A 15,352-nucleotide genomic window follows, 5' to 3' on the forward strand; every position below is an offset into this window, starting at 1 on the left:
CGTGAGTCGGGGTGGATGGCATCTTTAATCTCCCGGATCAAACGATGAGGGACGCGGGCAGTACGCAGACCCATACGGGGCGCGAGCACTTCTGCCCTAACCCAGTCTCGCCGCTCAAAGTCCAGGAGATCCCCGACTCTGGTCACCTGCGCCAGGATTAGCCGGCGGCAAATAGAGGGTGAATCCAACATCCGAGCACCCACTGCCGGATTATACAGCAGGGGCTCGGCGAGGAAATCAACCCCCGCCGCCTGTTCCTTCCTGGTCGCGGAGACCAGTTTCCAGGCCTTAAGTAAGTCCCGGTAGTATGCCGGCAGCTCCGAGAGGTCTCTACCTAAACCCTCGGGCCTGATGATAAACAGTTGCCGGTCATACCTCATATTGCGCAGCTGGCGAAAGAAACTGGTTGCCAGCTGGCGAATAGGTATCTCTGCATGTATTGGAGGCGGAAAGCGGACACACACCACTCCCTGTCCACCCTCCTCCAAAGGAAGGCACACAACTCCCGCAGAGACCCAATGCTTCCCCATCCAGAGAAAATCCATCAATCTCCTCTGGATCTTGTTGATAAATTCGGGGGTCGGACCCATGGCTATCAGCCGGTGCCATAGCTGACTGGCCACCAGCTGGTTGATCACCAGGGTTCTTCCCCTGAGGGAAAGCATTCTCGACAGATACACCCAAGACCCCAGACGAGCAATGACTCGTTCCTCAAGATCACTGAAGTTTTCTGGGGCCGGGTTCCCCGCAGCAGACAGGTAGACTCCCAGATATTTGAGAGTATCGCTCCCCCACGAGACATTACGAAACGTGGGGGGCAAAGAGTTCACCTGTAAGAGACCCACCAAAATGCCGGAGCACTTGGACCAGTTGATCCGAGCAGAAGAGGCCGCGGTGTAGACCTCTTGGCACGCTTGTGCCCGCTCTAGATCATCTAGGTCCTGGGCCACGAGGAGCACGTCATCGGCATAAGCCGACAGGACTACCCGCATGTCGGGCTCCCGCAGCACCAGCCCGGTGAGCCTCCTCCTCAGTAGGCAGAGGAAGGGCTCAATGGCCAGCGCGTACAGTTGCCCAGACAGGGGGCACCCTTGACGTACTCCCCGACCAAACACAAAAGGTGCCGTCAGGGACCAATTGATCTTCACCAGACACTCTGCAGAGGCGTACAGCATCTGGAGAAAGCCCACAAATTGTGGGCCGAAGCCAAACTCCCGCAGGGTCTGCATGAGGTAACGGTGATCCACCCTGTCAAACGCCTTCTCCTGATCTAGGGACAGGAGGGCGAGTTACAGACCAGTCCTCTGCGTGTGATGTAGCTGGTCCCGGACCAGAAAAATGTTGTCATGAATACTCCGGCCCGGGACAGTATAGGACTGGTCGGGGTGAATCACCTCTGCCAGCACTGACTTGAGCCTCAGCGAGAGCGCTTTGGCTACGATCTTATAGTCCGTGCTTAGCAGTGAGACCGGTTGCCAGTTAGAGATCTGGCGGAGATCCCCCTTCTTCGGCAGCAAAGATAGTATTGCCCGCTGACACGAAAGGGGCATCTCACCGGTCTCCAGGGCTTCGGCCAGGACCTCGGTGAAATCAGGTCCCAGCATCTCCCAGAAAAACCGGAAGAACTCCACAGTCAGCCCGTCTAGCCCCTGCGTTTTTCCATGGGACATGAGACTGAGGGCTTCAGAGAGCTCGGCCAGAGTCAAAGGTAACACAAGCCGCTCCCTTCCACCCTTGCCGACCGTGGGAAGCCCCTCCCATAAGACCCTGCATGCGTCTGGCTGGATGGACTCCGGAGAGAAAAGGTCTACGTAGAATCTCTGGGTTCTGTCCCGGATGCTCTCCGGGTCAGTCAGAGGGGTACCGTCTTCTGCTAGCAAGCAGGTGATATGTTTACGGTTTCCCCTCTTTTTCTCCAGCGCATAGAAGAGGCGCGACCCGCGACCCGCGACCCATCTCCCGAAGGAAGTGGATGCGGGATCGCACATACGCCCCCCGAGCTCTCCGATCTTCCAATTCCCGGAGAGTGCACTTCCTCTCCACGTACGCACACTGCAGGTATTGGTCTCCTGCCACAGACAGCCGCTTCTCGAGATCGAGCACCTCTTCCCTAAGGGCCTCGATCTCAGCATCGCACCGCCTGCTGGCACCTTTGGTGTACTCCTGACAAACGAGGCGCAGATGAACCTTGCCCACGTCCCACCACTGCTCTAACGTGGCAAAGTCTGATCTGCAACCTCTCCAGGCCATCCAAAAGTCTCGGACCGACGTTGCAAACCCCTTGTCTTCCAACAACGTATTGTTGAAGTGCCAATAGGTGGCCGAGGGCGCTGCTGGTAGTAGCGCCACCGTCATGGACGCACAATTGTGGTCCGAAAACGGCGCCAGCCTAATGTTACTGGACTGGGCTCGTGACAGGCTGTGGCTGGATATATACAGCCTGTCGATCCGGGACCAGGACATCCGTTCACCCCTAAACACCCTAACATGGGTGAACTCAGTGGATTCCTCGGGATGTTGTTCTCGCCAGACGTCTACCAAGGAGTAGCGGGTGATGACCTCCCGCAAGGCCGACGCAGAACACGGGTGTGGCTCCGGGCCATTCCGGTCTTTCAGAGCCTCGAGGGTGCAGTTGAAATCACCTCCGAGCACCACGTGTTCGTCCGTGTCCACTGTCTCCAGGTATTCAGACATTCTGACGAAGAACTGCCTTCTCAAGGATCCGATGGCAGGAGCATACACGTTCAAGAAATTAAACGTGTAGTCCTCGTGCCGGACCCTGAGATGCAACAGGCGACCTGGAACAACAGTTTTGGCAAGCAGTAGCTCTGGTTGAAAGGACTCAGAGAACAGTGTCACCACTCCACTAGATGACGAAGTGAGGTGGCTGAAGAAGACCTTGCCTCGCCACTCCAGATGCCAGCTAGCTTCAGCCTCTGGAGTGGTATGGGTTTCCTGCAGGAAACTCACAGAATACTTTCCCTTCTGTAAAAAGGAGAGTACCTGGAACCTGTGAAACCCATCCTTACAGCCATTCACGTTAAGTGTACCGATGCTCAAAGCCATTGGTAATCAGGAGTTTTGCTTTCCACAGGCGCTCAGGGAGCTACACCCCGAGAAGCGTTTATGTGGTCTCGCATCAATTTATGAAATTTCAGGACACGAAGATGGATAGGCCCAGAGATTTTGGCCTTGTGGTTAGCCCTGATGTATACTAAGAGAGAGTGGAGAATGACCGAGGCATCCTTCCACCTTCCAAGGGCCAACTGCACCTTCGTGGTTCCGTGTTTGCAGAGGGTATCCTCCAGGAAACCATCTAGCTCCTGGGCAGGGATAATGGGGGTCAAAGAGTCCACCGCCTCCACGGTGCCAGAGGACTCCTCACTGAGCCCCAACTCCCCGAGCTCCTCTTGACTGAAAAACTGAAGACCCCCGCCCTTCTCTGCGGGGGCCTTTCTCAGCCTTAAAGTGGGTCCCCTCCTCGGTGTTTCCATGAGGGGGTCCACTATATCCTCCACATGCAACCCCGGGGTGGGATGTTCAGGGGTAGCTGGTGGCGGTATGGCAGAGGTAGCGGTCTCCCTAGTGTCCTCGGGGGCCAACGAGGCACACAGTGCCCTCCTGGTCTCCTCTACCACCATGCGAACAAACGGGATGCCACGGGTGTTCGCATTAATCGCGGGAGGGCACTTTTCAGCAAGTACCTCATAGGGAGGGTCCAGCCCAGCAGTCACCTCCAACAAAGTGCCCGACCAAAACTCCTCACCAGGAAGCTCACATCTGGCATCTCCCAGATGCAAAATGAAGTGCTCGCTAAAACACCCTCACCCACACCCGCCTTCCCCGCTCCATCCTCCAAACCCCCAACCACGGGGGTCAGCCCTAGCCCATCCCCTTCTTCCGGTGACACAAACCGGGGCTCAGCCTCAGGTGTGCCACCCGAAGGCGGCACAGCCGGAGGGGGATCCTGGCCGACCTCCGAGTCCCCGAAGACAACTGTGTCCGGCGCGGCAGATTCACCGAAACACAAGTCCCCCGGGGGATGTTCTGCAACTGGGAGGGGTGTTGGAAGGCTCCCCAACGTCCATTTCTAGGAGCAAAGCCTCATGTTGTTGAGCACTTTGATCTTCCACCCCAGGGACGCTGGGTACCTCCTCCTGCATTCCCTCCAGATCTTCTAGGGGGGGGGGACTGCATATTTATGGGGTCCGGCTTACACTGGCTAATCCTAACCTGTGGGCCAGACAGGGCCACCCTGTGCGGAATTGATGTTGCATTCCACTTCGGAGACTTCTGAGGGTGAATGTAATACGGTAAGAGCGGGGAGGATTACAGCAGGGGCTGCGGGAACGCGTGGGTACGCGAGACCTGCGGGGAACGCGCTGCGGCAAGGGGAGAGAGGTAGACGGTGAAGGAGAGGAGTGGGAAGGGGCAGAAAGGATAACGGGCTATGGGAGAGCGGGAGAGGAAGAGGAAGGAATCTCCTGAGTTGTCACACTCTCCCCATGCTGTGCCTTTGTGTCTCTCTCCCCATGCTGTGCCTCTCCCCACACTGTCTCTCTCACCATACTGTGTCTCTCTCCCCATACTGTGCCTCTGTGTGTCTCTCACCATGCTGTGCCTCTGTGTCTCTCTCCCCATGCTGTACCTCTGTGTTTCTCTCCCCATGCTGTGCCTCTGTGTCTCCCTTTCATGCTGTGCCTCGGTGTCTCTCTCCCCATACTGTGTCTCTCCCCACACTGTCTCCCCATATTGTGTCTCTCCCCGTACTGTGTGTCTCTCCCCATATTGTCTGTCTCCCCATGCTGTGCCTGTGTCTCTCTCTCTGTGTCTCTCCCAATGCTGTGTTCTCACTGCTGAAGTTCTCACTGACACTTCCGGGTCTCACTGCTGGGGCTCCGCAGCTCAGACCTGGCCCCTGCTCTCCTCCCTGCATTGTCTGCTCTCTGCTGCCCCCCTGCTCTGATAGTCAAAAGCGGCACAGCCACAAAAAAATGGGACATTTTACAGAATGTCAGGCAGCCGGGACAGAGATTAAAAAACCGGGACCGTCCCGGCTAAACCGGGACATCTGGTCACCCTACATTTAGAGAATTTTAATCCTAATAGAGGAATATTAGTATTTTATCTGGTAGTGTTAGGACTTGCGAACGGGTGTCTGCCTTGTCGTGGCTCGCAAGCTTACAACGCTTTGGCCAAAGGGTTAAACTAAATGACCCTTTTTCAAGAGAATATATAAGTATTTTACTGTGTATTTCTGTCATGTTGGATGTAGCATTTGGCTTCTCTGTCGTCTGTTGTATACATATGCCACGCTCAATAGCACTCCATTTTGACACTTAAATACATACATATATTTTGTGGGGGCTCAGGGGTTCCAAAAAAGAGCTTGCTGGGGTTCTGTGTTCTGTTACGTATTCTCAGATGTTTCAGCTGTTGGAGGTTGGTGGTTCCTCCTTCCCAGGTTTTAAGCCCGCCCCTCCCCACTTCCCAAGTTAGTAGGTCCTTTCATTCTACTGGATATAGATCCAATGTGGTCTTTCTCCCCCCTAATAGAGGTAAATGAGAATTTTAATCCTAATAGAGGTATATTAGTATTTTATCTAGTAGTGTTAGGACTTGCGAACGGGTGTCTGCCTTGTCGTGGCTCGCAAGCTTACAACGCTTTGGCCAAAGGGTTAAACTAAATTACCCTTTTTCAAGAGAATATATAAGTATTTTACTGTGTATTTCTGTCATGTTGGATGCAGCATTGGGCTTCTCTGTCGTCTGTTGTACACCCTACCTTTAAACCAAGTTAAATTACTTCAGATCTGAACCGTGCTTCCTGAGACTATTTACCTTTTTGAAGTGAAATTTCTGTAACCCTTGTTCCCCCACAACTAAAGGGGCTACCGGTACTGCCGTTACCTATAAGCTCACAGAAGGCCCGAGCCTCCGCCACTGGGTGCCTGAGGTGATTGTGTGTCCACCTCAGTGCAGCGCCTCCACCTGAAAGGGATCCTAGCGTTGCAGGATAAACCCCTCCCAGGAACAATATCAGTAATACACACACAGGTAGGTATATATCAACCTTTACTGTACACACTAATAACAGTAACCTGTACCACAAAGTATAATAGGCCCCAAGACAGAAAACAGAAAAACAAGGCGCACAACGCACATAGTGTAATAGAGTATAAAACGTGACTTTATGGTTAAAAATAAATATATCTGCGTACATCAAGATAATGATTACAAGCGGTTGGTTATTAGGTTTACCACACCATGTGAAGACCGGAGGTAGCACCCTTGGTAAATATCAGCAGGGGATGTATCAGCAAGCGTCTCGTCTGCTTCTTCCTTCACAGCTGCGGGAACTGCAACAGGGAGTATGTCAGCAAGCGTCTCGTCTGCTGCGAGCTCCAGTGTTCACCGTCTTAGGATGGTTTGTATGAATGTCCTGTAATAGGAGTCCCAGAGCACACGGCTCCAAGCGGCGTGCTGTTCCTTGCAGAGCGCCCGGCGATGACGTCACAAATCGCCCATCAGCTTCCGGAGATCTTCTCCTGGAACGCACAGCGTGCGTGTCAAGTTGGAAATAACCAGCAGAATGGAGTAGGCAGCGCGCATGCGTCAAACAAATCAGCTTACTGACAGTGTCCAGAGACGCTTTAGAATACTTTTGGGGAAACAAGCAATGACACCCTTCTTTCCAACGCGTTTCGTAACACTAGGTTACTTCTTCAGGGAGTGTATCACCGTTGTCTTCACTATAATAGGCCCCAACCTGATACCACCCGTGAGTGTCCCCAAAGTACATTGGGTGCCCTGATGTCCTTTTCCCAATGTCAAGGCCCACCCAAAACTTAGGAGATAGCCGAGCCCTGAGAAATAGTATCCCAGAATTCAAAGCTCCAGGGCAATTCACCAACACTTGAAATCCACCCCCCCCATGTCTGTCTCTGGCAATTACATGAATGAGGGGAAAAGGGGGGCACACCTATCAACACTCATGTAGGCCACATTTCTCCCACCTGTTCTCTAGCTGGACTGCGCAGGTCCTCACCCAGCCTTCTGCCCCAGACCTGACTATCCCCTTGCGTGGGATGGGTTTCTTGTATAGTTTCAGGTTGCTGGACATTGTGTCACTAACTGAATAATCCTGAGTGTATTACAGATGTAGAGAAGGGGTGGATGCCACATCATATATTACACTGTATAATATATATATATATATATGTAACAAGAGAAAAGAAGCGCCAGCTCCACAGCATAATACTGTATATAAAAGGGGTTTATTATAACATGGAGTAGTCACCCGGGACTTGCACTCACATAGTGGGTAAAAACACATTCGTTTGAGACAATCTGTATATGGCGCTAGAAGCTGGAGGGCGGATCAAGCGCTAATCTCACTTAGACGACAGAAGCCACGTTGCCAGAGCTGTGAGGGATATTCATCTGTTATCATAGAGGCTTCAGGTGATTTTCATTTTCTCCGGTGCCAGATGTCACCCAACAAGGCTCCAAATGGTCCGCGATATCACCGCAAGATAACCAGTCCAACTCTGACCGGCGTCCCAGCCTTACCATGATCGGTAAATGAGGTAGTGCAAAGCAGAGCACTCTCATGCGCTAGCTTCCTGGTACTGCATCCCGCCTCCAAACAACACGTCACTGCGCCAATGCGTCACGCCGTAGTTGGGTGACGTCTGGCACCGGAGAAAATGAAAATCATCTGAAGCTTTCCTGACAACAGATGAGTATCCCTCACAGCTCTAGCAACGTCTGAGTCTTAGTGAGATTAGCGCTTGATCCGCCCTCCAGCGCCCATATACAGATTGTCTCAAACGAATGTGTTTTTACCCACTATGTGAGTGCAAGTCCCGGTGACTACTCCATGTTATAATAAACCCCTTTTTTCTACAGTGTTATGCGATGGAGCATGCGCTTCTTTTCTCTTTTGTCTTGTAGGTTTTCTGTGATCAGGCTAGATAACTAAAGAAGCTTTGCCTACTCCATATGGACTGTTTCCTGAAACTGGACATTTCATCATCATCATCATCATCATCATCATCATCATCATTATTATTGGGATTGGTTTGATATAATCCACCACAGATTTCTTTTTATATTGTGTTGTTATTATTTTTATTGTTCACTTTATCACGTACACTTACATTAGTTTTATATTTATTATATCACCACTTTACATCACCATTTATATTCATACACTACTAGCGCTACTATTTGTTTGTGTGTATATATATAATATTTGCTATATTTTACATTTATACGTTCTACTTTTGTAGGAAACAAACACAATGGGTTAAAGATCTATTCGGTCTACACATTGTTGTAAATATTTTTACACAATTATAACTGCTTAAAAAAACGTGTGTGTGTATGTCTGCGTGCGTGCATGCGTGCGTGTGTGTGTATCTTCTATGGAGTTACTAGCAGGATAGTATATGCTGGGCCCCACCCTGTGTTACCATAGGGATACTGGCAGATATCCAAATTGTGAAGGGAGCGATTTTCAGGAACACCCCAAAAAGGAAAAAACACAACAATAGTGTAATAAAATCACACAATAGTGGAACATGTAGGATCTTGGCTCGAGTGAATCTCCTACTTACAACAGGTAAGTGAAGAGTCAGCGTTTTGGCAGGAAAACAGGATTGGAGGATGTTCAGGAGCACTCTCACTCAGGGTTGCATTCATGTAAAACAGCAAGGAGAGACCATGGTATGGACCAATAGGCACAGAATTTATAAGGTAAAAACATATAAAATGTACTCACAATATGTACATCATTTGTGGACACATAAAGGTATCTTTTGAGGCGGTGTGGTGCGCATCAGGAAGGGTGATATCCTGGCCTTTCGGTTTGAGACTCCCTCGATCCGATCACGGTAGCCGGCGTCTGACGTCACATCCGTCGAAGACGAACAACTTCCGGTACGGCAGAGGGCAGGAACAGATGGCAAGACGGCACGAAAGACTCTTCACCTTTGTCTCTACGACAGGAGCGGCTGCATGCGGTGTACAAGCTCTACGCGTTTCGCTGATCTAAGCGTCAGCTTCCTCAGGAGCAACATAACACCCCTTATGGGTCTGCTACTTAAATAGTAGGCATAATTGGTAATTAATTAGTAAATTAATCACAGGTTCTCTCTTAAAGGAGTACACAACACTGTGATCCAAAGCATACAAAATAAATTATAAACTGGAAGAACTACTACATATTTTAATAAAAATTAGCTAAAATAGTAAAAATAATACTTAAACATGATGATTAGTAAGCTCGAGACAGAGATTACATAGGGATGAGAGAGAGAGAAAAATGGCATTAGTGACTATTCAATAAGTCATTGAGAACTATAATATAATCAATTAGGTGAGATATTAGAAACAGAGATAGACATATATCATAGAGATCTAAGGGGTCATTATAACTAATCTAGGAAAGGTGTAATTTCGAAATCTGCATTGAGTCCATTAGGTATTAGAGTATGTAGTCTGTGGATCCAATACATCTCACGTCTACTTAGATCAATGTCTCTGCTACGACCTCTCCAGTGTTGGGTAACATTTTCAATAGTAGTAAAAACTAGACCTTTAGGGTTAGAATTGTGAAAGAGAGCAAAATGTTTTGAAACGCTATGCGTCATTACGCCACGTCTAATATTACTTAGGTGTTCAATGATGCGTTTCTTTATTGCTCCCTTTGTTTTACCCACATACACATATTGTAGCCCACATGGGCATTCTAATAGGTAGATTACGTATTCAGTGTAACAATTCATGTATTGTTTAATTTGGAAGTTTTCATTTCGGTTATTTGATCTGAAATTCTTCTTATCACATTGTTTATATTCACAGGCTTTGCAGGTTGAGCAACCATAAAAGCCCTCAAGTTTTTTTTTTTTTTGTAACCACCCCTTATCTTTATTGTCTACTTTTGTAAGAGCACTAGGGGCAATAATATTTTTTAAATTCTTTGCTTTTTTGAAAATTATTATTGTATTTGCTGGGATTTCATTTTTTAGTATAGGATCATTGAGTAAAACGTGCCAGTGCTTGTGGATTATTTTACCAATATTGTTTGCTTCTCTATTAAATGATGTCATAAACGCAGTGTCAAAGTTGTTATTTGAGGTGTCTTTTTTTATTTTGGTTTTTATTAAATCCTTTCTATCTAAATTTATACAAATGGGTAAATTAATGGACTAACCCTCCAGGCGCTCAGAATAAAACATAGTCCTGCTGGTGAGCAATGATGAAATGAATCTTATAGACCCCGGCTATGTTCAACCATCTAGCAGTGTGAAAAGTGTATCCTTCCCCCCAACCGGCTCACCATGAGCACTATTAGGCTGGAACACGGGAAACTCACGTGTAATTCTTGAAAATGTTGATGGCAAGCCAGTCCGGTCTTGGCAGTATGATGTGTTGAATGCTCCCGCTCCTCCTGGATGAGGCTGGGGTCTCTCCGTCGCAGGATCTCGTTGCTTCACCGCCAACCCGCTGCCCGCCGATGCGGAGGGTGGTCACCTGACCGGCGGCATGGATGGTACTTCTGAATGACGTCACGGCAGACCCGGCAGCCAGGAACGCCCAGCAGTGACTCGGCGTGCAGGCGCACAATGAACCAGCATAGATAACCTCTTGAAAAAGAGAAAAAGCGCCGCACAGCATCAAAAAAGAAAGTGAAGGCTGATATGGGGAAAATAAAAAGAGCTTTATTTGCACAAGGTGCAAGCGAAACCTCTTGACGCGTTTCGGCCTGGGAGGCCTTTGTCAAAAGAGTGATTCGCTTGCATCATCAGACATCCATTTATACATCAGCAAACTAAGGACAGCTGTACATGTTGTTCAATGTAGTGAGTATCAGGTGTCCAACATTATAATCATTAACAACCTCAGTGTCAAACCTAATGCCTGCATAATGAACATGGATGTCAGAAAAACATGTTAAAACAAAAGATATATATATATAAAAAAGACCAATCATTATGACTATCATTGAAACACATACTGAAAAAATAAATTATCTTGATGTGACCATCCATGGTGATCCTACAACAGGTATACAGACAGATATTTTTACCAAACCCCATGCTAGGAATTCATACTTGCATGCCAGTAGTAGTCACCCCAATGCATTGATCCAAGGTATACCTAAAGGACAATTTATGAGATATAAGCGCCTATGCTCCAACCAGGAAACATTTTTGGAACATTCCAAGACTTTGGGTTTAAAATTTCTCTCTAGAGGTTATAAACATGAGGTTGTTGAAAGGGCATTTCTAAATGCTGATTTGATGAAACGAGAAGAATTGTTAATCCATAAAAAGAGTAATAAAGATAAACGAACAGTTACTATGGATAGTCCTATATTCATCACAAAATACAGCAAACAAGCATTTCAGATAAAACAGATCATTCAGAAGCATTGGAATGTATTGAAAATGGACACAGACCTTGAACAATATACGAATTCGGGTCCTAGATTTGCCTTTAAAAAAGCCAACACACTTGCTACATCTGTATCTAAAAGTATGTTTCAATCAAGGGATTCTAAACTTGGGAATATACCAAAAGGGTTTTTTACAGTAAATGTGGTTTTTGCAATTATTGTAAGTATGCTTCTCCAACTAAAAGAATCCGTACACTATACCCCAATAGTTAATATCGGATAAATACATTCATTAATTGCCAAACCACACATGTAGTTTACGTCATTACCTGTGGCTGTAAACAAAAATATGTGGGAAGAAGATCTCTATATGTCAGAATTTCTGAACATGTCAGACTCATTCATAAACGTGATCTCTCACATCCAGTCTCTAAACATTTTTCATTATGTCCACTTGGGGGACTAAAGAATTTTTCCTACTGTGGTGTTGAACACATTCCCATCCACCCAAGAGGTGGAGATAGACTTAACCGTTTAAATAAAAAAGAGATGTCATGGGTTTTCTCCCTCAACAGTTTGCAACCTTGTGGCCTTAATGTAGAGTGGGAACTAAAACATTTTCTTTATGATTAATATCTTCATTATGATTGATTTTTTTGATAAGCATATATTCATTGATAAATCATTATATTATATAATTTCCATTCCTACACCCCTCCCCCCCCCCTCCCCTTTTCCCTCCCCCCCCCCTCCCCTCCCCCCCCCTCTCCCCCCCCTTCCCTCTCCCCCCCCTTCCACCCCCCCCTCTTCTCCCCATTATATAAACAATTATTGTTCAGTTATTTATATATTCCAATTTATTTCTGGTTCAAAATGTACTTTCCATTAACTTTACTATTATGATACTATGACAATGTTACAAATATATATCAATGCTCAAAATGTCGATTATAACCTTTGATTCTCCTGTCCAGTATCTCTGGGTTCGTGATTAAATTTACATTTAGATTTATGTTACTGTGCTTTATTTAAACTCAAGGTGCATAGAATTCATATCTTATTGACCTGTCATTAATATATGGAACTGAGATATTCAGACTTATGTTTATATTCTTGGCCATAATGATTGGTCTTTTTTATATATATATATATATATATATATATCTTTTGTTTTAACATGTTTTTCTGACATCCATGTTCATTATGCAGGCATTAGGTTTGACACTGAGGTTGTTAATGATTATAATGTTGGACACCTGATACTCACTACATTGAACAACATGTACTGTACAGCTGTCCTTAGTTTGCTGATGTATAAATGGATGTCTGATGATGCAAGCGAATCACTCTTTTGACAAAGGCCTCCCAGGCCGAAACGCGTCAAGAGGTTTCGCTTGCACCTTGTGCAAATAAAGCTCTTTTTATTTTCCCCATATCAGCCTTCACTTTCTTTTTTGATGCTGTGCGGCGCTTTTTCTCTTTTTCAAGAGGTTATCTATGCCTTTCTATCTAAAGTCTTGGCCCTCTCATAAGCTTTATCCAGAACTTCCTCTTTGTAGTTCTTTTTGGGCAAAACGTGTTTTTAATATCTCACATTGTTGTCCAAAAATGTCATCATCTGTACAGTTTCTGCGCATTCTTCTGTATTGGTTATACTGAACATTGTCCATCCATAAAGGATGATGGCAGCTAGAACGCAAGATATACTTATTGCTATCTACGTCCTTGAAAAATTACCTGGTTTTAAGTTTTCCATCCTGAACATAGATATTGAGATCCAAGAAATTCAAAGAAGTCCTACTCATTGTGGATCTAAATTTCAAATTGTAATTGTTAGTGTTCATATTTTCTAAAAATGATAGAAGATTTTGTTCGTCATCCTGCCAAATTATAATGATATCGTCAATGTAGCGGCGCCATAGGACAAGGTTCGCCCCCAGGCCATCACTATGCCAGATGTGGTTCTCCTCCCACAATCCCATAAAGAGATTGGCATAGCTGGGGGCAAACCTCGTACCCATGGCGGTGTCACATTTCTGAATATAAAACACATCTTCAAACCAAAATACATTTTTATTGAGTATAAAAGAAATGTTGTCCAAGATAAATTCTATTTGTGTGTTATGGAGCTCAGAGACTTTACTTAGAAAATATTTTACAGCTTCACATCCTAAATCGTGCCTAATAGAGGTGTAAAGGGAAGAGACATCAATAGTCGCCAAGATGTATTCCTCTTTCCAGACAATTTTATCTAGAAGTTGGGGAACATCTGTGGTATCTTTTATATACGACTTTAGAGATTTGACATAGCCCTGTAAAAAGCTGTTGATGTAAGCTGATAAGTTCGATGTAAGGGAATTTATTCCAGAAATAATTGGTCTTCCCGGGAGGTTCTCTAAACATTTATGGATCTGAGGGAGTATATAAAAGATTGGTAACTGTGGGGTTTCGTTAAACAGAAATGTATACTCCTGTTCTGTCAGAATTCCCATTTCTTTTCCTTTATCTAATAGTACCAAAAGATCTTTAATGAATTGTTTTGTGGGATTTTTATTCAAAATTTCATAGGTATCGGTATCTCCCAGAAGGCGTTTAGCCTCCTTGAGATAGTCCTCTCTATTCATGATTACAAACCCCCTCCCTTGTCTGCTTGTTTAATCACTAAATTCGTATTCTCTGTTATCTCTTCCAAAGCGCTCCTTTCTTCCCTGGTAAGGTTGTTAATAAATTTGGACTTCTTAGTAGTTGATAGTTTCTCGAAATCATTAGTTATGAGCTGATGGAAAACTTCAAGGTGATTGCCTTTACAGTAAGTAGGGTTAAAGGTGGATTTCTTTTTTTAAGGTAGAGTGCCTATATATATCTGGTTCTTTTTTAATGACTGGATTAAAGTTGTTCATTCTAGACTCGACATTTTTACTAAGAAAAAATCTTTTAATCGTAAGTTTTCGCAAATATTTATTCGCATCCAAAAATAATTCAAAACTGTTGGGCCCAATGGTAGGTGCAAAGGATAGACCTTTATTAACAAGATTAAGTTGTGGGGTAGTTAGATTAACTGAGCTAAGATTAAATATACATTTAGTATCTAATTGTCTAGTTTTTTTAATTCTCTCTTTTTTCTTTCTTCCCCCCCGCTTTCCTCTAAACTTTTTTCTCTTTTGGTGTAGTTGTTCCCCCCTTCTTTCTCTGAGAGTGATGCGTACTGGTTTTTCATTTCCCATGAATCCAGTGTGTCTCCTATCTCTAAAAAATCACTGGATCCTGTAGCTCCAATAGGTGAGCGAGATCTACTGGGTTTGGGATTTCTTATAGGTTCACATCTTTCTCTTCTTCAATCTTCCCTTTCTTTTCTTACATCTCTTTCTCTCTTTTGTTCTCTCTTTCTTTGATAATCTCTCTCTTTTTGTTGTTCTCTCTCTCTATGTTTATGTTCTCTTTCTTTTTGATCTTTTTCTCTTCTATATTCTCTTTCTCTCTGTTGTTCTCTCTCTCTCTGCCGCTCTCTCTCTCTCTGCTGTTCTCTCTCTCTCTGTTGTTCTCTTTCTCTCTGTTGTTCTCTCTCTCTCTCTGTTGTTCTCTCTCTCTGCCGCTCTCTCTCTCTGCTGTTCTCTCTCTCTCTGCTGTTCTCTCTCTTTTTGATGTTCTCTCTCTTTCTCTGTCGCTCTCCCTCTCTCTGCTGTTCTCTCTCTCTCTGCTGTTCTCTCTCTCTCTGCTGTTCTCTCTCTTTTTGATGTTCTCTCTCTTTCTCTGTCGCTCTCCCTCTCTCTGCTGTTCTCTCTCTCTCTGCTGTTCTCTCTCTCTCTGCTGTTCTCTCTCTTTTTGATGTTCCCTCTCTTTACCGTACCCACTCTCATCTTGGATTTCTCTCTCTCTATTTTGTTGAGTATAATGAGGTATGTAATCCTTTCTAGAGTGAGGGTATGTATATTTTGAATCCTTATTATC

The sequence above is a fragment of the Ascaphus truei genome, chromosome 7 (genome assembly GCF_040206685.1).
Source record: "Ascaphus truei isolate aAscTru1 chromosome 7, aAscTru1.hap1, whole genome shotgun sequence".
NCBI lineage: Eukaryota > Metazoa > Chordata > Amphibia > Anura > Ascaphidae > Ascaphus > Ascaphus truei.